General features: G+C 35.6%; 1 long non-coding RNA gene across 1 annotated transcript; it reads right to left on the reverse strand.

Annotated features, from left to right (window-relative positions):
• Window positions 1–1,088: 1,088 nt before the first annotated feature.
• On the reverse strand, window positions 1,089–22,670 carry LOC114379522. The gene is made up of 10 exons (XR_003659512.1): window positions 21,744–22,670; window positions 13,011–13,107; window positions 8,224–8,824; window positions 7,865–8,119; window positions 7,027–7,724; window positions 4,840–6,940; window positions 4,044–4,570; window positions 3,704–3,910; window positions 3,518–3,595; window positions 1,089–2,164 (listed from the first exon to the last, which is right to left on the reverse strand). It is a non-coding gene; the product is annotated as an uncharacterized LOC114379522 (long non-coding RNA).
• Window positions 22,671–22,921: the final 251 nt, after the last annotated feature.

Consider the following 22,921-nt stretch of genomic DNA (forward strand, 5'->3'; position numbering starts at 1 on the left):
TTGTAACTTTGATGAATGAGAGTCTTGTGAGACACAACTCAAAGCTCAACTTCTCTCCCTTTTTCTTCCTTCAATTTCGTGCTCCCCCATCTCTCTTTCTCTCCTTCTTTCTTTTCCTCCATTGAAGCATCCTCTCCAAGCTTCTTATCCAAGGCTCATCTTGGTGGTGAAGCTCCTTCTTCCATGGCTTATTCCCTAGTGGATGTTGCCTCCTCTCACCTCTTCTCCTTTGTCTTCTGCTGCATCTCCATGGTGGAAAATCACCATTAAAGGACCTCATTGAAGCTCAAAGATCCAGCCTCCATAGAAGCCCCACAAACAAGCTTCCATCACCCTCATGTCATGTTTTTGAAAAATGATCGAACTGGCTAATTTTAATTAGCAACTACCCAGGTGATTTTAGATCTAGTTATTAAAAAATCGTCTTGAAGAAATGATACAATTTTTTTAAGTTATATACTCTCACTGTAAGTGTATAATTAAAATACTTAAAATTAAGTAAAAATTGTGTTCTTCCCGTATACTAATGTGATGGGGATGTGTACTTTTACACTAACTTTCTCATGGTTACCTATTCCATTCCCTGAAAAAGTTATCCATTGAAATAAAGAAAGAACTGAACATTTTAGGAAGGAACAATCATGAACAATTGATCTTATCTTGTGGTTGACCTTGAATTTATTTCACTACATCCTTAAAGGGATTAGATTTGGGGATAACGTTCCTCATACATAAATTTTATACTATAAATTTTACAATTTAAGAGAGAAAGAAAGAAAAGAAATAAATGTTGGATAACACCGGCAATACAATGAAGAGAGATAAAAACAAAAAATGAAGTCATAAAATCTATTGTAAATATTTGTTGTATGTATATCATTACTCTAAATTTTGTTTGCCCAAGAATGCACAAAATAAACAGTATGTTAAAAGTTTCTCTTCTATGCATTTAATAAACCTAGGAGTTGGTACCATTTTTTAAATTGTTCCTGATAAAACTTGTGAGTACAAAGTTTTATGCTTAATTTGAGTGATTGATCTTGACAGTATACGTTTAAATGTTTAAGAATGCAAACTTGTGTGAAAGGTTTTGGATCCACATCAGAGAATATTATGTTCTCAGGTTACTGATCTATCATATGTGGCCACCGCCTACCTGCCACACATAGCAGGAAGATAGAGACACCACACACGTTTGTTATTTTTGTTTTGACGATTACATACTGTTTGCCAACCAAAATCCTCAATTGCTTAAAGGGTAAAATCCTTCTTGGACCCACCATAATGCCAACCTAAACATAGTCTGAATTCATTTTGCTGCATTTCCTAATTGAGCTTAAGAGAGGTGGGGTGAGAAACACTTCTTTGTCAAGCCTTAAAATACTGCCAAGGAATTTAAACATGAACACACATGGGCATCCAAAATATTTAAAATTATAAAAAGACATATCATCCTATGTCAATGCTTTAAATTTTATTTAGCTGCAAGCATCCCATTTATTAAAGCATGAAGAGTATGACCAAGGGATTCAATGTGAAGGACAGTTTCAGTAGCAGCATCAAGATCAATGCTGCAGAAAAAAAAAACATGAAAAGTGTTACCATCTTATGAGTCAGAAGAAAGCTTTCTCAACCTTAAAGGTATACTATATATCTTGAGGAACACTTCTATCTGCAGTTGTATTTATTTGCTCCAGTAACCAAAATTTTGAGAATGAATGAGCCTTTGAAATATCGATAGGTTCACTAATCCAACTCCATCCCGAGCCAGAATCATCCAAAGAGCCAACCTCTTCTTTTAAAGATTCAGTTGTGAAGCTTGAAATCATAGATGCAGAGTTAATCTGTCATATCATAAATAACTATAGGATATGCCACTTCTTGTACTAGAAAATGAAAGAAAAGATCTAAACTATAGACTATAGATAGATTAATCACATGCATTTCAAAAGGAACTTCATTCAATTGCATCATCTATTTTGATCACGAAGTTGATAAAGCAAACCTTTGCCGTATTAAGCACTACACTCTTGCAGTCTGGTAAGATGCTCAAAGACCATGCGGATAAGTGATATGAATTTCCATTGAAGCTTACTTTTGCATCAGTTTTGGCAATGTTGGCAAGGAAGGCAGCACTTATAGCTCCTATGTTGTAAACTGCAGCCTAAGTTTGAATAGTAAATGTTAAAAGATGTAATTAAAGTATTAAACCATTCATATCATTGAACTATTTAAGCCTTTGGGATAATTGATTCTAAATGTTAAGGAGTTTGACACTCAAGCTTCTTTACCCAACATTTAAGCTTACGGATGGTTCACTAAATAGCCTACATTATGAGCAAAGAAGAGACTAAATCTTCATAAAGCATGTAAAACAAGTATTAACGCAGAAAAGAAAAACTAGCCCCATCAGGCAACAGTATTTTTCCACAATCAATGTAAAGCAACATAAAATGGGGAAAGAGACAAGAACCATAGAAAACTATGACAAATTGACAAAGATCCAGTGGATCTTTGCTGCATTGCCCAACTACAAGGGTAAAAAAATTCTGCATCATAAACAAATAAGTAAAGGTGAAGAAGAAAAGCAAAATGACTCGATGTCATGGGTTATTGATGATGATTCTAAGCCAGCCAAACGGAAGAGGTACAATTCAAAGATGAAAGAAGGATTGACTAGTGATGATATCTTTGTTGCATAGCCCGACTACAAAAAGGGTATAAAAATTCTGCATCATAATTTTTTTTATAAAGGTGAAGAAGAAAAGAAAAATGATTTGACGTCCTGGGAATCAAATATTAATGAAGATTATAAGCCATCCAAAAGGAAGGGGTACTATTCAGAGACAAAAGAAGGATTGCCTAGTGATGATATCTTTGTTGCACAGCCAAACTACAAAAAGGGTAAAGATTTACTGCATCATAAAAAAATTGTAAAGGTGAAGAAGAAAAACAAAATGATTCGATGTCAAGGCATAGTGGTGAAGATTATAAGCCAGCCAGACAGAACTGATACAATTCATGGGAAGCATGGGAAGCAGACAACCACTTTCTTTCCCTACTTTTGTTAAGTTACTTTATATTTCTTATGTGGCTCTATGTATATCTTAAATGATTGACTTGTTTAACTTCTAGATGTTGTCTTTGATGAAATATCAAATGGAACTCTCTTGCGAGTTTCCTTCATGTATAAGGTTGTTCCCATTTCTGAGCTGTCTGATGAAGACTTCACAGAGGTAAATGACTTGCAACGAACCTATTATTTTTTTCCCTGAATCAACTATGAACATTTCAGTGCATAGTTGCAATGGAAACTATATGGTTATTACATAAGTATTCATTCTCTCACTATCTTAGAATATATGATAACCAATTGTGTTATTTTTCTTACAGCAAGAATGTGAGGATTTGCAGCAAAAAGTGAAAGCCAACTTGCTCTCAAAATTAAGTGTTGTAAGTTGTTTGCTACATAAAGAACAAGTACACCAATCATTGATTAAAAGGGACCCCTGCTTACCCCATTCTGCAATCAAGCGTTGAAATGTGTCCATTTCATAGCACTACAATTTCATTTCATCTTGTCCCATCCTTATATCTAAAATTAAAAGAACGAGTACCTAGTGAGGAGGAAATATAGGAAACGAAAGCAAAAGTATAATGCAAGAAAAATGGTAAAAAAAATAGGGAATGTGAGAAATTTTACCAGAACTTTGACTTTCTTTTGGCAAAGGTAGAGAGCAATTGCTCTTCCAAGCCTGGATGTCGCTCCTTTTAGGAACGCCTCTTTCACACCTTGAGGGATCTCATTGAGTATGACAGCAACAGTAAACATGTTCCCATGAACAACACGGACCCTAAGGTTAGGGTGCTTGTCCACAAAAAGCATTCCACCCTCATTTAGTGATTCATTCTACATTCAGTGAGGAATAAGATTGGAATTAATGCAAGCTTCAACCATCCCCAATAATGGAGAGTAATGATATCTAGAGTTAAATTTACATAAACCCCTAAATGCAAGGTTATAACCAAGATGGAAGACAAACCATATCTCTCTTGAAACTCAGGTGTGCTCTGCAGGAACTCCAGCCCTGGATGAGTTTCCAAAAGCTCACATAGCACCTGTTTAAAATCATCCTAACATGAAGTATAATATGGTTCACTAGGAAGATAGATAGGAATATAATATCAAAGCCAAGAAAATCAACAAAAATGGCCCCTAAATATTAAATCAACTAAAAAGAGGTAGTAATTGATAATGAAAGTGAAGCACATTCGCACAAACCTGCCAAAGCGAGGCTTCCTCAGCCCAGAACTTAGAAGAAGAGGCCATAAACTCTAAATCAAAGCCATTATTGTTCCCAAAATGCTAACTATTATGTTCTTCATAGATAACCTTGACCTCTTCTTCCAATGTCCTAGCAATGGATCCCACCATTTCGTCTTCTTCTTTTTGAAACCACTCTTCACTATTCTTACCATACACCTTTGATCCCTCTGCTTCCTAACCAATCCCTCGTTATGTCTTCTCTTTGAACACTTTCACTGATTTCTCTTAACTTAATAGCATCACCTTTAAATGTGGTTAAAACTTTATAAATAGTTTGCAAAACCTCAGGTTGTGGATAAGGAATGTTAGTCATTATCAGCTTTCAACTGTATGTGAAAAATCTATATTTTTATGATCATGGTATAGGGGGTGGAGAAAGGATTGGTGGTGGCAGATATGGCCGAAATACAAGCCATTAGGATCAAGAAAAAAAAACTGATTAAGCAACATGGGTCTATAATAATAGGCATACTAATTTAGTAGTTCAATGATGGCCAATGTAAAATATATACCTAGAATATAGGTAGCATCCTCCACTCCCTTAAATATCACCCATGTTTTCTCTTTCACTAGTAAACCAAAACAAAATAGTAGAATGAGACAGATTCATTGTAATATGAACTACAATGCAAAACACACACATCGAAGAAAAAAATAATAAAGAACCCGAGTTGTGAATTTCCAAATTCACACTCACACCAAAATGATATGAATTCTTAAGTGATTCAATCTACTGAAGACCATTTTGATCAAAACTTGGTTGCCAATAAATCAACTTTAGGTATTTAATTATTTTACTTGTTAAAACCAGATCAGTCTCAACCTTGTTCAAAGTTTATATCATGTTCTTTGGTAGGCTATAGAATGTACACATCATACAAGAACTAATATCCTCAAAAAACCTATGTTAATTGACCAAACATCAACAATCAAATGATTGTCCACATCAAGAGGAAAATAGAGGGTAACATACTAGTTTTTGTAAGGGACCCCACAAGTAGAATTTCTGCCAATACTGTACTTGTTGAAGTAAATCAAGCATTTGTACATCCTCATACTTCAACAGCTGCATAAATTTGGTTAGAGAGACAACGAACCATGAACAAATGTAATGTTGATATAACAAATCAGCAATAAAGCATGCTTTGGAAACATCAAAATTTCCCACCATGAAAATGGTATTTTCTGGAAGCTGAGTTTGGTAAAAATGAAGGTTATAATAAGTATTACTAACGCAAATGTATATTACTACTAAAATAAATGTGAACTGATTCTAATGTGTTTGTAATCAAATGATTGTACAATGAAAATGCATAGTTTCAAAGAAACATGTTCCTATGTTATCTAAATTTTTCTAACTTCCATGTTCTTAATCAGTAGAAAATATCCCGCCCATTTGTTGCGAAGTGTTGTCATGGTCTCTTTGTTTAACGGTGTTTCATCAAAAAACTACTGCAAAATTGTAAATATCAAATGGCTGACGTACATAAACGCATTGGAATTAGTGACCTCAAATGATAGTAACAAGTAAGACATGTTATAGTAATAAGTAAACATAACCATATTCCATTCATTCTTCAAACCGTCGCTCACTATGCACCACATCCGATGCATGACATAATATCTACACTTGTAGCCTCCGGTTTGAAAATGACTCTTCATGCAATATGTTTACTTAAGGTAGTTATTTCAAAGAAACACACGTCAGTAATTGGAGATGGCTATATTGATTTGATATAATGACATACCTTTGGTTCAATCAACCTCTTGATCTGTCTTTCCTTCCAAAGTAGTGCTTAATGTTTTCATTGCACTAGTTTAAAAATGACGTTAACGTATATATTCAAATAATCATTGTCTTTATACCCTACAATTGCAATATTTCAATTGACTTTTAATGTTAAAACTAACTTATTCATTGTTGTCTTGATGTTAACATCAGGCTTCTTACACAAAGAACAAAACCAAACAACAATATTGTCCCGTGGACACAGAACAACAAGTTGCCAATGTGCCTTGAAGACGAAAAACATTAGTTAGGCAACAATAATGCACATAATATCCATATTCTACAACATCAATTCAACTTACTGATTTAGGTAAGGTCCCAAGTACACTTTTCGTTGTGATTCCTTGACCCATTTTTGAATGTAATGTTGGCATTCTTCATGTTTGTTCTTTGCGTTATGGATAGACTGAGGTTAAAGGAAACCATACAGTGATCCATAACCTAAGCTTGTACTCCAATCATTCATAAACTTGTTTCAAACATTTGACATAAATATTGTTAATGGCATATTTTAACCAACTTACATCCTCAGTTAACAAATGAAACACCTAGTAAACCAAATTTACTTACATTAGCCACAACTGTAGTATGGATATGTTCAAACACTTGTCACCTAAAATAATCTCACTAACATCTGCATGTGTGATGAAAAAGTCATCTTTGACATTAGGTATCCCAAATTTTGCCCCATCTCACGCCAACTCAATTGGCTTTTGGTAAATATCAAACAAGTTCTTTACCAATTCTCCCAATGGATCAATTGCAACCACTACATTGTCCATTTCAATAGATTTAACCGAAATGGGCAGACGCTTTTGTGAATCCTACATGGTTAAAGAAAATATCAATTACGCTAACAAACAATTGAACAGTGTGACTAGAATTATTATTCAAAGGCAACACTAAATACCTCATCAGATATGGGTATCACAAGATGTGTCGGCCACCCCTCGAAAGTGCCAACGGCTTGCCTCACAAACTGAATTTCCTATGTTAGGAAAGGAAGCTGAGCATCACCGTGGTATACTTTGACAACACTCACCCTAACCACATCATCCTCGTAAGGGACATTGTTTATGGTCGACAAACTGTCATAGACTTTTCCCAATGCCACTAGTTGAGTAGATTGCTCAGCAACTACATACAAGCCCATGGTATCGGCGTGCACATTAGAAGTATCTTTACCTAATGGATTTGTGTCAGCTTTTGCACAGCTCCCCTTCGTGCTGACCCGTGCAACTAATACTTGTATATCCGGTGGCTAAAGTGGGGGTGAGTGGTGTGATGCTATTTGGGATAACTCTAATTTGATTACTTGTTTCAACTCTTGTTTAATTATCTCCAAAGTGCGTTGGTTTTCCTCTTCTACCTTCCTCCTCCACGCTTCCTGTAGGTTCTTGTTATCTTCTTCTACTTCTTTCCTTCATTCTTCCTTCAAGTTACTGATGATTTCAACCAACTTTTATTGAGTGATCGATGTAGAGGAAGTGTTAGATCCACGTGAGGCCTGACCAAAGAACTGGCTGATTGTCACACTTGTCCCCGCCACACAAACACGACCTGGATGCTCTGGTTGGCCAATAGTCGTGTTCAATATGTCCTCACAACCTGAAGGAACAAAGTTGTCCTGCGTTGTCAGCTCTTCTAAAGAGTCATGTGAACAACACAACATTAATTTACAAGCCAACGGAGATTGTTATTATACAATTAATTAATTCCCACTATCAAACTTTGAGGTAATTACTCACAATTTTGTCTGATATTTGTTGGGCAGTTGTAGAGGTTATTTGGCCATGTCGCTTTGTGTGGGCCATCTTCCACTTGACATGTCTAGAAATGGGGGATGGTGGGTTGACACTCAATGAAAAATTTTCAATAAATCCTGCTTGATGTTCTCGTGTCTTCCTTTTCCGGTCCATTAATTTTTTTTCAAGCAGTTCGTAACCCCCACGAGACAATGAGTGCAAACAGTCATTGTATTTTTGAATTTCCTGGGCCTTTCTCTATATTCCCTTACAAAAAAACAAAAAACATTTTCAAGGATTAGGAAAAACAAATATGTTAACAAATTCACAAGCTGCATACAGAACTAGGTCGTCAAATAAACCTGCCAATTTGGGGTTTGGCGGCTTTTTGCAAATTCGGCCCAAGTTGCTGCACCAATGCCATACTTAACAGAAGGATCATCTTTTGCTTGACCCTCACTGTCAAAATAAACGTATTTTTTTGTCAGGGAGGACTTAAATTGCCTCCTTCGAGTAGCGACCGTTGACATCACCTTCGTTTTTGCATTGTCACCCTCGAGGATGTCAAATTTTCCCTCCAAAACAAAATTTTTAAGTAACAATTAGTGAAATATAATATTTTTTAAATTATTATATGAAATCATATACAAATGTCAACTTAAATAACGACTTACCAAAATGTCATCCCATATTAGATTCTTTAAAGTTTTTGGTACAACATTCCAATTGGAGTGGACAATAGGAATTTTCTCTCACACTACAACTCCCAGATAACTATGAAACTTTTCTTTATGAGGGCCTAATCCTCTCCTAGTGGCAGGATTGACGTTAATTGTAGGTCGTGGTTGATCCAAGCTTCAAACTGTCAACCTTCTCAGCCGAGTGGATTGTCTAGTCCTCCTAGATGTAGCATCTGAAAGAATATTTGAATGTGGAGGGGACCTTGGGGGTGTTGTCATGAGTCTACACAAGTGAAACAAATAAAGTTACTAGGACATGTCAGTTATATAAACAACATATACGTATTAAGTTGTAAATATTCAAATACATAAATGTATTTCAATTATGTAATATGTTATATACATTACCAGTAAAAACATAAGCAGATACGTATGAATATTATCCCATAAACCTTCATCATGATCATTTCAATTTTCATGTACAACATCCTCCTGATCTTCACCATTTATGAAAGGCATTTGTTGATAGAAAGTTGGCATCTCGCTCACATCAACTAACGAACCATCAATATGGTCACTGATAGAAATTGTTCTCCCTTGTAGAACCCCTGACCATCTCGAATCGCATGGATCTTGGACATAAAACACTTGTCCAGCTTGCACTGCCATGATGAATGGATCGTCGTCGTAACCAACCTTTTGCAAGTCTACTAAAGTAAATCCCAATTTGTCTTAATGTACTCCGATATTTCCATTAACCCATTGACACTTGAAGACAGACACTCTAAATTCACTGTAATCAAGCTCCCAGATATCTTCAATGACTCTATTGTAAGGCATGGACGCTTGAATTGGATTATTATCAGAAACACTACAAAAATGATCTGACTGACCGTTAACACTAACCCTACTGTTAGCCAGAATACTTTTTCCATCCTGTGACTTTGTGTAGAAAGAATAGCCATTGATATCATATCCCTGCCAGGTTGGAACATTGAGATTTGGACCAACAACTAACAATCTTAGTGTCTTCGAAGCACTGTCATCTGTGAAGATTCTTTGTCTAAACCAGTTAATGAAAGTTTGGTTGTGTTCTAACAACAACTTCATCATGTTAATTTTTGGGTGAGTATCTGAGACATGTTTTCTGTGACTATCTATCTATGGGATAACCTCTTATGTGGTGTTTGGTACATATAGATGAGCTTGTGATAGGTGTTGCTGATCCATCGTTACAACATTAAATCCCCGTGTACCCCTCCCTACCTTGAGTCGTGGAGTCATGACGACTTTGAGAAACCCCGACTGGTGATGTAGTATTTATATACTCTGAGCAAAATTCAATTGCTTCTTCAGCAACGTATCTTTCAACAATGCTTGCTTCTAGTCAATATTGATTCTTTGTATATCCTTTCAACACCTTCATGTAGCGCTCAATCGGATACATCCAACGTAAATAAATAGGCCCACACAATCAAATCTCACGAACTAGATGAACAATTAAGTGAATCATGATGTCAAAAAATGAGGAGGGAAAATACATCTCCAATTCACATAGGATAATCGAAGCTTCATTCTCTAAAATTATCCAACTGTTGAGGGTCAATAACCTTGCTACAGATAGCATTAAAGAAAAAACACAAGCAAGTGATGGAAACCTTAACAGCCACTGGAAAAAGTTTTTGCATTAATACGTGACAATCATGAGATTTGAGGCCAACCAATTTCAAATCCTTAATTGACACAAGGCTCTTGATATTTGAAGAGTATCCTTGAGGAACTTTCATATTTTTCAGACAATGACAAAAACTTTTTTTCTCTGCCATTGACATTGTGTGACATGTTGGGGGCAAATATGTTGGATCACCTCATGAAACTGGATGTAGTTGGTCTCGTATACCCATGTGAACCAAATCTTGACGACATTTCAAACCATCCTTTGTCTTGCCCTTAATGTTAAGAAGGGTGTCAATCAAACTATCACACATATTTTTCTCCTCATGCATAACATCCGGACAATGTCGAACATGTAGATCGCACCAATAAGGAAGATCAAAGAATATTGACCTTTTCTTCCAAATTTTCTTCGCAGACGCATCCCTTTTGTGTGTCTTTCCAAAGATAGTTACAATGTCTTTCACCCGATCATAAACATCGTCTCTAGCTAATGGTTCAGCCGCACTTTCAATCTCATTCTCTCCATTAAATGCTCTCTTCAATCGCCGATATGGGTGATTAGGTCTCCAAAATCTTTTGTGCCTTGTATATATTATCTTCTTCCCATGTGTGAGTTGAATGTAACAAGTGTTTTTTTTCACAAATAGGACATGTGTGGTGTCCTTTCACACTATATCTGCTCAAATTTCCATAAGCCGAAAAGTCATTAACAGTGTAAAATATCATTGCACGTAACCTGAAGGTGTCTTGAACATTCGCATCATACACATCAACCCCGTCTACCCACAGTTTCCTCAAGTCTTCAATCAAGGGACTTATATAAATATCAATATCATTTCCTGGCTATTTTGGACCCGCTATCATCATAAACAACATAATGTATTTTCGCTTCATGCACAACCAAAGAGGAAGGTTGTAAATCATTAACAAAACCGACCATGAACTATGATTGGTGGTCAAGTTACCGAAAGGATTCATTCCATCTGAAGCAAGAACAAGCCTTAGGTTTCTTGGATCCTCTCCAAATTCTGGATACAATCGATCAACTGTCTTTCATTGTGGAGAATCAGCGGGATGTCCGAGTAACCTATCCATTATTCTTCCATCTGCATGCCACCTTATATTTTTTGCATCGTATGCACTAGCAAATAATCTCTTAAACCTTGGTATTATTAGCAAATACCAATAAACCTTTGTTGGACGACTATTGGTTATGGATGCACCATCACTACATTCATCGTTGTTGACTTTGTAGCATGACACCCCACATGTCGGGAAGTTACGCATTTCCGCAAACTCATTTCTGTACAAAATACAGTCATTAGGGCATGCATGGATATTTTGGTACTTCATACCCACAGGACATAATATTTTCTTTGCCTCGTAGTGACTTTTCGGTAAAATGTTACCGTCAGGAAGTATATTCTTCAATAACACAAGTAACTCAGTAAAGCTTCTATCACTCCACCCAAATCTGGCCTTCAAGTTCACCAAACCTAGCACAGCTGATAACCGAGTGAAGGTTGTGTATCCTGCATACAATGGCTTCTTTGAATCTGTTTGTAATTTTTCATAATAATGAGCATGAGCATCCCGAAAACCCTCTTGGCCAAGATCATGTACCATGTCTTCCATACGATCTCCGGTTTGTACATCAACTAGCTCAGGTTGAGGGGTTGTTGAAACGTGTGGCAATTCACCATGCCATATCCAATTTGTGTAACTCGGACTAAACCCCTCACATATAAGATGTGATCTGATGTCATTCAATGATTGACGTCTCCTATTCACACATTTAACACATGGGCGAAAATATTTTGCAGCTAATACTGGTGCATTTTGCTAAGCAAATTGCAAGAAATCTTCAACTCCCTTTTGATAAACTTCGCTTATGCGAGGTGCTGTAATCCAATTTCAATCCATGTTCTATGTTCTACAATACAGGGTATGTTGTCCTATATGCATGATAATCTCACTTTTTTCAAAAAAAGGTGTGGTCCTATCCCATTCAGGAACTATTTTATTATGTCATTCATATGTACAAGTTAAGTACATTATGCTAAATTTGATTAAATTTCAGCAATATTTCACATTGGTCTCCAAGTGCACGAAATGAAACAGGTCACATCATTTGACCACGTTCGAGTATGCACCAGGAGAACAAAGCAATATGTAGTCAACCGAAATGTAATCAAATATAACACAACGTACTTAACATATAACTATGAATGAAGTAAAAAAAATGAGTGTTCCTAAAATGTCTAAACGAATAATTCAAGATCCAATACACTGATTAATCCAAATTGTTCGTATTAATCACTGTATTGAAGCTTGCTTGAACGAGAAACTAAGGGTCACTCAGGATGCACATAATTTTAATATTTAAGAATTGACATATTTGAAAAAAATGCAATATCCCCATAAATGTGATGTTGACATACATACTTGGAAAGATACGTGTAACAATAACTATGACTGTGGTGATGGCAGGGAAAATTGTATGAGCTTATGTCATACTAAAGTAGTCATATAATTAAACATTGTTCATGCATGTTATTTACAAAAAAGAATACGGCTTGCAGGAAAGTCAATTATGGCCTTGGGGCACCTCATGTCAACTAACTAATGTTGACCATGTTACGTGACAATCTATAATGTCTTGACCTCTACATAAATAAATAAGAAGGGTTTGCATTTTATTATGTCAACATTCTTCAAATTTCAGCATCTATTTTTAAAATGATCAAATATGTGAAATATAAAAATGGCTAGAAAGGGTTAAGATACTATACTTGTAAAGCTTTGTTTTGTATTATCCTTAATTGCTCTAAAAAATGTGGGGACAAATAATGTAGCAGGATCCATAGATTCCAAGTCGCAATGTGCAGCCTGCAAAGTGGTGTTTAAAAACTGTAAGTTTCGCTCTAAAAATACAACATACAAGGTAGAAGAGGTCTCGGGAAAGAGTGCTATTAATTATCATACAATAAATTCATAAATATAAACACAATGTTTAAAGATTAATATTTGTTATTTCCTTTGAATGGATGTTCAACATCTTTTCAACAACAGCAACACAAATCTATAAGAAGCAATTATCTATTAAATTGTTTTTTTGTAAAAATTTCAACAGATCTCAACAAGTAATAATCAACCTATATCAAACAAGTTTTTTAAAATGCAAACAATGTAATCAGTTGCAGTAAGGAACTGGCATGACATTAGGGGCTGGGGGAAGGGGTGAAGACTCTAGCCATGGAAAGTCATAAGTGTTCATTACAACATTCATATACTGACATTTTCGGTTTATTATTTTGATAGGAATCCTTACACTGGGAAGAATTGCATCATATCAATAGCAACCATACACATCAAGTTGAGACCTTTTAATGCATTTTTACAGCAATTAGGTGCAACTCATAGGCATATATGGTCTCAAATAGGCTCGTAGGGCCTGGTTTGATAAACTAAGGAGACTGTACTGAAGTTTGAGTTCAAATCCAGCAAGGGTGATTTGTGTATTGGTTAATGGTTTTAGTGTTTGATTGTAAATAAATGATTCTGGTGACTTAAATTATATTTTATTTACAATTGAAAAGCTTATTTTATCAATTAAATAAAGTTGATTTTTTAAAGTACTTTTAAAATGTTACTTTCAAACATAATTACAATCTTCTAATGTTAATCTTTCAAAATTTATTTCTAGCAAAATGTAAAAAAGTGTAAAAAAGTTAGGGGTAAAAAAGTGCAATTAAGCCTAAGAGGAGAGTTTTTCAACAGGAAGAAAAAAAAAAGAGCGTATGAGGCAAGGGAATTGGGATTGAAGTTGAGGAGAGTGTGAGATACTCTTGAATATATCTCAAGAGTGTAATTCCCTTGCTCTAGTTGCATTGGCTAGGGTATAGAAAATATATTTTCTTCATTTCATTCATGAATTGTTTCCCTAACCCTAGTTGAATCTAATAGATTCAGCCCCAGTTGATCCTCAAAACCTTAGGCATATATCTTTCTGTATTCAATGGTTGGTTTAGTTTTGAAAATGTTGATTACTCAAATAACTTTAACACAAATTAGTAAAACATTTAAACAATTGAAAAACCCTAAAACAATATCATGATGTTAAATTCTATAATTTTTTTATGAAAATTTGTTTCACATCTTTTTCATCTCGATCTATGGGTACATAGCTTCCCTGCAAAACCTATATAGCTAGGTTTATTAGTTCCCTTGATATGTGAAGTAAAAAATGCTCTTATCATAGTTAATTAATATATCCACCATTTTGTTGAATGTGAGGTTTTCAACTCTATTCTTGCAAGTGATAATTTGACGTGTTATATACGCAGTGGCTCACGGCAGTGGAGCTAGGACTCTTGAAGGGTTGTCATCCTCTCCTGACATATATATATATATATGTTACCGTAAATCCTTCTAAAGGATTAGTTGTTGTAGAAGAAGTAAGGTCAAATAAGGATGCTAAAGTTGGCACACTGTTGGATCTTACTCAGTCGGGTGCATTTAATGGGTACTCTGTTGATCCCATTGAAGATTTGCTTGGAGAAAATCAGAATAACACTGGCCTTCTATTTAGTTTCCAACAAGGTCTAAAATGGAACTTTGAGTAGGATGATATGAGCTTACAGGTAAAAGATGGTCCATTACATCATACTAGATCTAGTAATGCAGATTTAATTGAAGAGAGGAATGTTGTCTCGGTAGATAGTGAACTTGGTCAAGTTCTACAGACAACACAAGTGGTAATAAATATGCTAGATGTTACCATGCCCGGTACTCTAACAGAAGAGAGGAAGAAAGAGGTAGAGTACAAACTCTTGTTGCTAAGTGTCTTTTTTAGGTTTGGAGGTCTTGTTTCTTCTTCTCTCTTCTATTAGTTTTATTATCTTGTTGATTGAGGTCGTGATGCAATCCTACCCCGCAAGGGTATTGGATAGAAGACTCCAAGCAGATTGGGCCAGAGATCCAAGGGAAGGCCCTAGGGTTCTCATGATCCTTAGGGTAGATTTTGAGCCCATGGGCTAAGTATGAGCCCGCTTATCTTTGTAAATATTCGAATAGGTTTTTCCTTCGTTTGGGCCTTGTATTTTGGTCATTATAGTATTATAGGGTTTTTGCCTTGTATTTTGAGGTATTTTGAGTAGTCTTTGTAGTAGGGAATTTTTTGTATTTTCATGTATTTTGTTATGGGGATGAACTTAGCTATTATAGGGGGTGTGTAGCTAAGCTCTAGCTTCTCATCTCAAGGAGGTGAGCTTAGCTATTAGAGATGTATGTGTAGCTAAGCTCTAGCTTCTTTAGGAATCTTCTTAAGGAAGCTTCTCAAGGAGGTGAGCTTAGTTATGAGAGGGGTGTGTGTAGCTAAGCTCTACCTTCTCAAGGAAGTTTTCTCAAAGAATCTTCTCAAAGAAGTTTTCTCAAGAAAGCTTCTCAAGCAAGCTACCTAGTCTATAAATAGAAGCATGTGTAACACTTGTTGTAACTTTGATGAATGAGAGTCTTGTGAGACACAACTCAAAGTTCAACTTCTCTCTCTTTTTCTTCCTTCAATTTCGTGCTCCCCCCTCTCTCTTTCTCTCTCTCATTCTTTTCCTCCATTGAATCATCCTCTCCAAGCTTCTTATCCAAGGCTCATCTTGGTGGTGAAGCTCCTTCTTCCATGGCTTATTCCTTAATGGATGGCGCCTCCTCTCACCTCTTTTCCTTTGTCTTCCGCTGCATCTCCAAGGTGGAAAATCACCATTAAAGGACCCCATTGAAGCTCAAAGATCCAGCCTCCATAGAAGCCCCACAAGCAAGCTTCCATCAAGTGGTAATCAGAGCACAAGAGCTTCAAGTAGGTGCTCCTTAAACCTCCATTAATTTTTTTTGCTTTACCTTCTCTTCCATTGTTGTTTCTTCATTTTTTTCTCCATGTATCTCCTCACATGTTTTGTGCTAAATGTTTTTAACATGATTCTTTAGAGTTTCCACCGATTAAACTTGCTATATAAGCTAGATTTGATTTTCTATGGTTCAAATTTCTTGTTCTTGTTCTTGAACCATGAATTGTGTTGAGTTTAGGTTCCTTTGAGTTTTGTCTTGTTATTTTTTGTGGCTGAAACCTAAACCATAAAATTCTTACAAAAATATTAAAGTAGAAGAAAACCTCAAAAATCTAGAGTGACTTGTTCACCTATTGTAGTTTTGTCATAGAAGTCATGTCTAGTCATGAAACTTGTCACATAAGATTTCTTATGTTGTGCTGAATTTTATTTTCTTGTTTCTTTGTATAACTCATTTTTTCATGAGTGTATGAAATTCTTTTAGCCTATTATTTGATTTGAGTCAAATCTTTCATGTTAATTAGTCCATAACATATTCATGCAAAATTCTTAGAGAGTCTTTGATTGTGAACCTTTTCTTGAACTTTTAGGAATTGCTGGCTGAAATGTTGATCCTAAGTGAATATTGAACACCTAAAACTGTGGTAAACAATCCTAGTGAGTTCAACATACATAGGAAGGTTGAAAGTAAGCCCAAGGCAATCAATATACCATGCTTAAAAAACAAAATCGCTGGTGCTGGCAGCTTGGAAATAGAAACTTGTAAAAATTACTGAGAATTGGTTACTTTGAATTTTGAGCTCAAAGTTTTACTGAATTTTCTAGACATCTGAAAAAAAGTTATAAAAAAAGAACCAGATGGTTTGGATAAAAGGAAAAAATAATAAAATCACACAAGTTGGCAGAAAAATCAGTATAAAAAAAAGTGAAAGGGAAGTGTGATTGTTGTTTTGGCTCAAAATTTATTCTGTAATTGGTTCCTATCTTATACCAATCTTAGTTCCTAAATTTCAATTGAAAATTACTGTGAAAACAAGTGCCAAAGCTAGAGGTTTGTTGAGTCTTTTTTATATAGTTTTTTTTACTCTACTCTAGAGCCATTCTAAGTTTCTCTTTGAGTCCTAACTTGCTTCTATGTCCTTTTCATTGCTTTAATTGTTGAATAATCCTTAAAAAAATGTCTTGTTAAAATTCCATTGGTTTAACTTTCATTTCATTTTTTGGTCTTTGGTTATTGTTTGTCTCTTTGTTTCCTTGTTTGTGAGTTGCCATATAGGGAATTGGAAAGCAGAATTGGTGCCATCCCTTGAAGAATTTGAGTCAAGAAGCAAGGGGTCAACCACCTTATGAGCTATTGGCCTAAGAAGCACTCCAAATTGAGTGAATCACCAAAGAGAGAAAAACCACCAAAATTGAGGACCTTTTTGCAATTTTGTAATTAACAATTTACTTTACTTTCATTGCTTTCAAATTTTGTAACAAAAAGGCCTTTCATTGGAAGTAAGTTGGGAGCCTCCAATAGGTCACCCTACTTCCCTTTGTGTGTAATAATTTTAGGCAATTTTCCCTTAGGATTGTGAGTGTTTTGTTGGGAACCTTAAATGTAGTCATCCAAACACTCTTAGGATTCGCCTTGTTTACATTTCTTGCTTACTTTCATAGCTTATTTCTTTTACCTTCCATTGTCAAACCGCCTAGATAGCTTGCATTTTACCAATTAGTTGTTTACCTTATCTTTCACACCTCTTTTAGTGTTTATTTTGGCTAGCTTCAACCATATTTTCTTTTACCTTTTGTTTTCAAACCTTCAACAAGAAAGAATCATAACTTAGGAACCAACATGAGTCATCATTCATCTAGTGTTAATGGCGAGGGTACTAGTCATAAAGACCCTTTATCTAGAATCTTAGATGAGTTGAGTTCCCTCAAGTTATGGAAAGAAAAACAAGAGAGAAAAGAAAAAGGGAAAAAAAGAGTGGAAGAAATAAGTCAAGATGAAAGAAAGAAAATAAGAGAGGAAGAAAGAAGAAAAATAATGAAAGAAATGAAAAGAGAAAAACATGCCTCATATAGTAATCATAACTCTTGCAAGAGCCTAAGTGAAGAACTTCGTGACTATTACGAAGGAAGGCATAGGTCACATCTTAGACCTCACTCCCATAGAAGAGAAAAGGAAAGAAAGCCTCAAAAGGCTAACATTAACCTCTCATACTTCCATGGGAAGGACAATGTAGAGGCTAACTTAGATTGGGAAATAAGGGTAGAGCAACAACTTAAAAAGAAATCTACTTCAAAATCTTATGGCTCTCACTCTTATCCAAAGAAAGACCAAGGTCAAGGCATCTTAGGGGTGACACCTTCTAAGCCCAAAGATGATAAGGGGAAGACAATAGAAAAGCAAGCCCCTAAGGCTAGTATGCAAGAGAAAACTAGCTCTATAAAGTGCTTTAAATGTCTTGGAAGAGGACACATTACTTCTCAATGCCCCACCACAAAAACCATGATTATGAGGGGCCAAGACATTTATAGTAGCCAAGATGAGGTTACTACTTCACCTTCCTCTAGTGAAAGTGAAGAAGCAAAAGGGGAAGAATCTAGTGAAGAAATCTACCCCCAAGAAGATGGACAACCATTAGTGGTTAAAGGGAAGTGTAAAGAGGTAAGTGTCTCCCCCAAGAGGTTAGATAAGAAGGAAACCCATTTTACAATAAAGACAAACATTAAAGAAACTTTCCCTTTTAGACAACCTCTACATTTTCTCTTTTGTAAAAAGACACTTGTTAGCACTGCCACACCTCTTAGGCTTGAGGTTATTCCTCAAGTAAAGGAGTTGTTGGATGAAAGGCTTGGTTTGTAATAGCTTAAATCCTTGTGCTTTGTTGGTGCCCAAAATAGGTATTATTAGGCACCAAATCCCTACAATAAGTGATATGATGAATTTTTTGAGTGTTGCACCCTCTTTTGTAAAATCAGTCATGCACCCAACGTCTTCATGATTCATGTACATAGGGACTCATTAGGTAGGTTTGTTCTTATTTTTTGTTTCAATACAAACTTAGGTGCTCATATGGGACACCATAGGTTTGTCATATTTTTTTGTAGGAATAATCAACATAAAAATACAGAAAAAGGTACGCTTTATTGCATTACTTTCCTTAATTTTTTAAATAGTGATCAAGGGGTTCACAAGGACCCTAAGAGAATAAAGATCATTCCTGATTGGCCCACTCCACCAAGTATAAGGGAAATCTGGGGCTGCCATGACTTGACAAACTTTTACAAAAGGTTTTTCCCATATTTTTTTATACTTGTAGCACCACTCATTGAGTTGGTGAGGAACCATGTTCCTTCATGGGAAGATGCCCAGGAAATGGATTTTCAGACCTTACCTTACTTCAACATACCAAACACCACTAATACATATGTTTTTGTTCTTTTTACAGGTGTTGAGGGAAGGAGCCCAGAGTATGAAGAACCTCGGGATTTGAGGTCAAATCCTTTCCAAGGTGGAGGGGATGATGCAATCCTACCCCGCAAGGGCATTGGATAGAAGACTCCAAGAAGATTGGGCCAGAGATCCAAGGGAAGGCCCTAGGGTTCTCATGATCCTTAGGGTAGATTTTGAGCCCATGGGCTACGTATGAGCCCGCTTATCTTTGTAAATATTAGAATAGGTTTTTCCTTCGTTTGGGCCTTGTATTTTGGTCATTCTAGTATTATAGGGTTTTTGCCTTGTATTTTGAGGTATTGTGAGTAGTCTTTGTAGTAGGGAATTTTTTGTATTTTCATGTATTTTGTTATGGGGGTGAGCTTAGCTATTATAGGGGGTGTGTAGCTAAGCTCTAGCTTCTCATCTCAAGGAGGTGAGCTTAGCTATTAGAGATGTGTGTGTAGCTAATCTCTAGCTTCTTTATGAATCTTCTTATGGAAGCTTCTCAAGGAGGTGAGCTTAGTTATGAGAGGGGTGTGTGTAGCTAAGCTCTAGCTTCTCAAGGAAGTTTTCTCAAAGAATCTTCTCAAAGAAGTTTTCTCAAGAAAGCTTCTCAAGCAAGCTACCTAGTCTATAAATAGAAGCATATGTAACACTTGTTGTAACTTTGATGAATGAGAGTCTTGTGAGACACAACTCAAAGTTCAACTTCTCTCTCTTTTTCTTCCTTCAATTTCGTGCTCCCCCCTCTCTCTTTCTCTCTCTCATTCTTTTCCTCCATTGAAGCATCCTCTCCAAGCTTCTTATCCAAGGCTCATCTTGGTGGTGAAGCTCCTTCTTCCATGGCTTATTCCTTAATGGATGGCGCCTCCTCTCACCTCTTTTCCTTTGTCTTCCGCTGCATCTCCAAGGTGGAAAATCACCATTAAAGGACCCCATTGAAGCTCAAAGATCCAGCCTCCATAGAAGCCCCACAAGCAAGCTTCCATCAGGTCGTACCCGAATCAAATAAACATTAAAAATGCAGTATCTAGGAAGTGATCCTAGGTCATCTCCCAACGAGCAATGGTCAACCAAACGTTCATAACAGATAGTAATAAAACAGTAATGAATTGGGGGTTGTTTGTTTTTGTAAATTAAACAGCAAGTAAATTTGAATTAGAAAATAATAGAATTAAAACATGTTGTTTCCCCTTGATTCACAAGCAAGTCTCTTATGCTAGGTTACGAGAATTTATCCTTAATCAGTTCAACCACTTACTCCAACCCTAAATTAAATTACTAAGCAAAATTTAACATGAGGCTGTCATTATGTGATTAAGCAACACATACACCAATTAATCATGAACGAAACTTATCATTAAGCATGAACATAAATTAAGCGCAGAGACAATTAATCAAGCACTAAGCATGCATGGATTAATAGCAACAAATACAGAGTAATTGGTGAAGAGGAAAAACTGATCAGAATTTAATAATAATAATAAAACCTCAAAGAGAGTTGTGTTTGATCCGCAAGAGAAAACAACGCTGGAGACTCAGCCTTCCATTAATCAATAGAAAACGAAATTGTAGTAGAAAATGAAGAAAACTAGAATTATTCTCCAAAACGAAAAAAGCTAAAACGAAGAGAGAGAGAGAGAGAGCCTAAAACTAGAACCTTAATGAATTAATTATGGTTTATAAAATAAATAAAGCAAAGTAACAAATAGACAGAGGAATTGAATATGTTGTTTGGATTTTTTTTATTAAAAAAAAAAGCATTCGAAGACGGTTCTCTAGAAAATCGTCTTAGAATCCTAAAACTATTTTAATTTTTTGTTTTGTTAAAAAAAACATTCAAAGACGATTCTTTAGATTGTAGGCATTCTAAGACATTTTTTTAGAGAACCGTCTTAGAATGTGATCATTCTAAGATGGTTGTTTTTCTAAGAACCATCTTAGAATGTGCAACTTTTCTAAGATGGTTTTTTAATAACTGCATAGAAAGTTTTAACTTTCTACAACGTTGGCCACAAAGACGGTTCAAAACCGTCTTTGAATGTGTCATAGAACCGATGTAAAAACATCTTTTTTCAGTAGTGTTCTTTGAAAAACCTACCAACAATCTAACTATATAGTGTTGGATACAAAAATACAAGCGAACATTAACCAAGTTCACTACTTACAGTAAACAAGCAATACTAATAGTACAAAATGTGTGCACACTCCATCAAGGTACAAGGTTAAAGCCAAAAATTAAAAAGAGCACACACCTTCGACAACGGGGAAGGGCACGACAGGGTGCGCGCGGCACGGACTGCTCGTTTAGGGTTTAGGGCTGACTTCGACGGGGCAGCATGACCACGATGTCACTGACGACACACTGCGGGACGACATAGCACACGATCTCAGCTTTGAGGTTGTCAGCTTCATCTTCGGGTTCAGAACGCGTAAGCTAGGTATATTCAAACAGTAAAAAAACATGAAATAGTTTTTGTCTAACATAAAACATTTAATATACGTATAACCTTTTTTTTATTATTTTTGTAAATTAACAAAGACGGTTATCGACTATAACCCATCATAGAATGAAGTCTTCAATTGATGAAAATGTCATCGCGTTCTACCTTCAAAGACGGGTGTTAGAGACCGTCGTAGTTATATTGGCATTAATTACAAAAATATCACTGAGTCACATTCTAAGACGGTTCTAAGAATGTGCGTCGTAAAAACATTATTTTTTTAGTAGTGAAAGTAACTCAAAATTGTCTTCAGCATCAATAATTGCTTCAACCAAATATGTCTCAAGCTCATTTTTTGTATCAATTAAACTTATTTCCCTTAGATGCATTAATTAGTAGTTTGTGCAGCTAAACCACTATCTTATTCTGATTGGTTTTGATTATATTGTTAGCCATGGGCAACAATGTACAAATCATACATCCTTCTCAAATTGGCATTCACATATTTATAGAGCTGCTTTGCAAACTGCTTGCCATCCTTGTGCATGCCCTCAAAATACCATTCTATATACTTCATCTTAGATCGAGGGTCCAAAATGACACCAAAATACAACAACTGATTAGTAGTCATTAAATTTGTCCAATACTTGTCATATTTCTTTTTCATTTCCAAAATCTACAAACTAAAGTAGAAGCAAAAGCAAAGGTAGAAAAATATTGAGAAGGAGACGGAGGAGAAGGAAGAGAAGAAGAATTTTGAGAAGGAAGAGGAATAGAAGGAAGTAGAAACAAATTTTATTACTTATTATGTTGTTATACTTATGTAATAGTTCAATTACTTATATATTAATACTAATAAGACTATTAACACAACAAGTTATTTAATATAGATTAATGAAGATTTTTTAATAGGAAAACTGATAACTCGATGAATAAATCAGACTATCAAAGTGATATACAAGATTTTGTACATACAAGTTTTATTCATA

This window comes from Glycine soja, chromosome 12, assembly GCF_004193775.1.
Source record: "Glycine soja cultivar W05 chromosome 12, ASM419377v2, whole genome shotgun sequence".
In the NCBI taxonomy this organism is placed as follows: Eukaryota; Viridiplantae; Streptophyta; class Magnoliopsida; order Fabales; family Fabaceae; genus Glycine; species Glycine soja.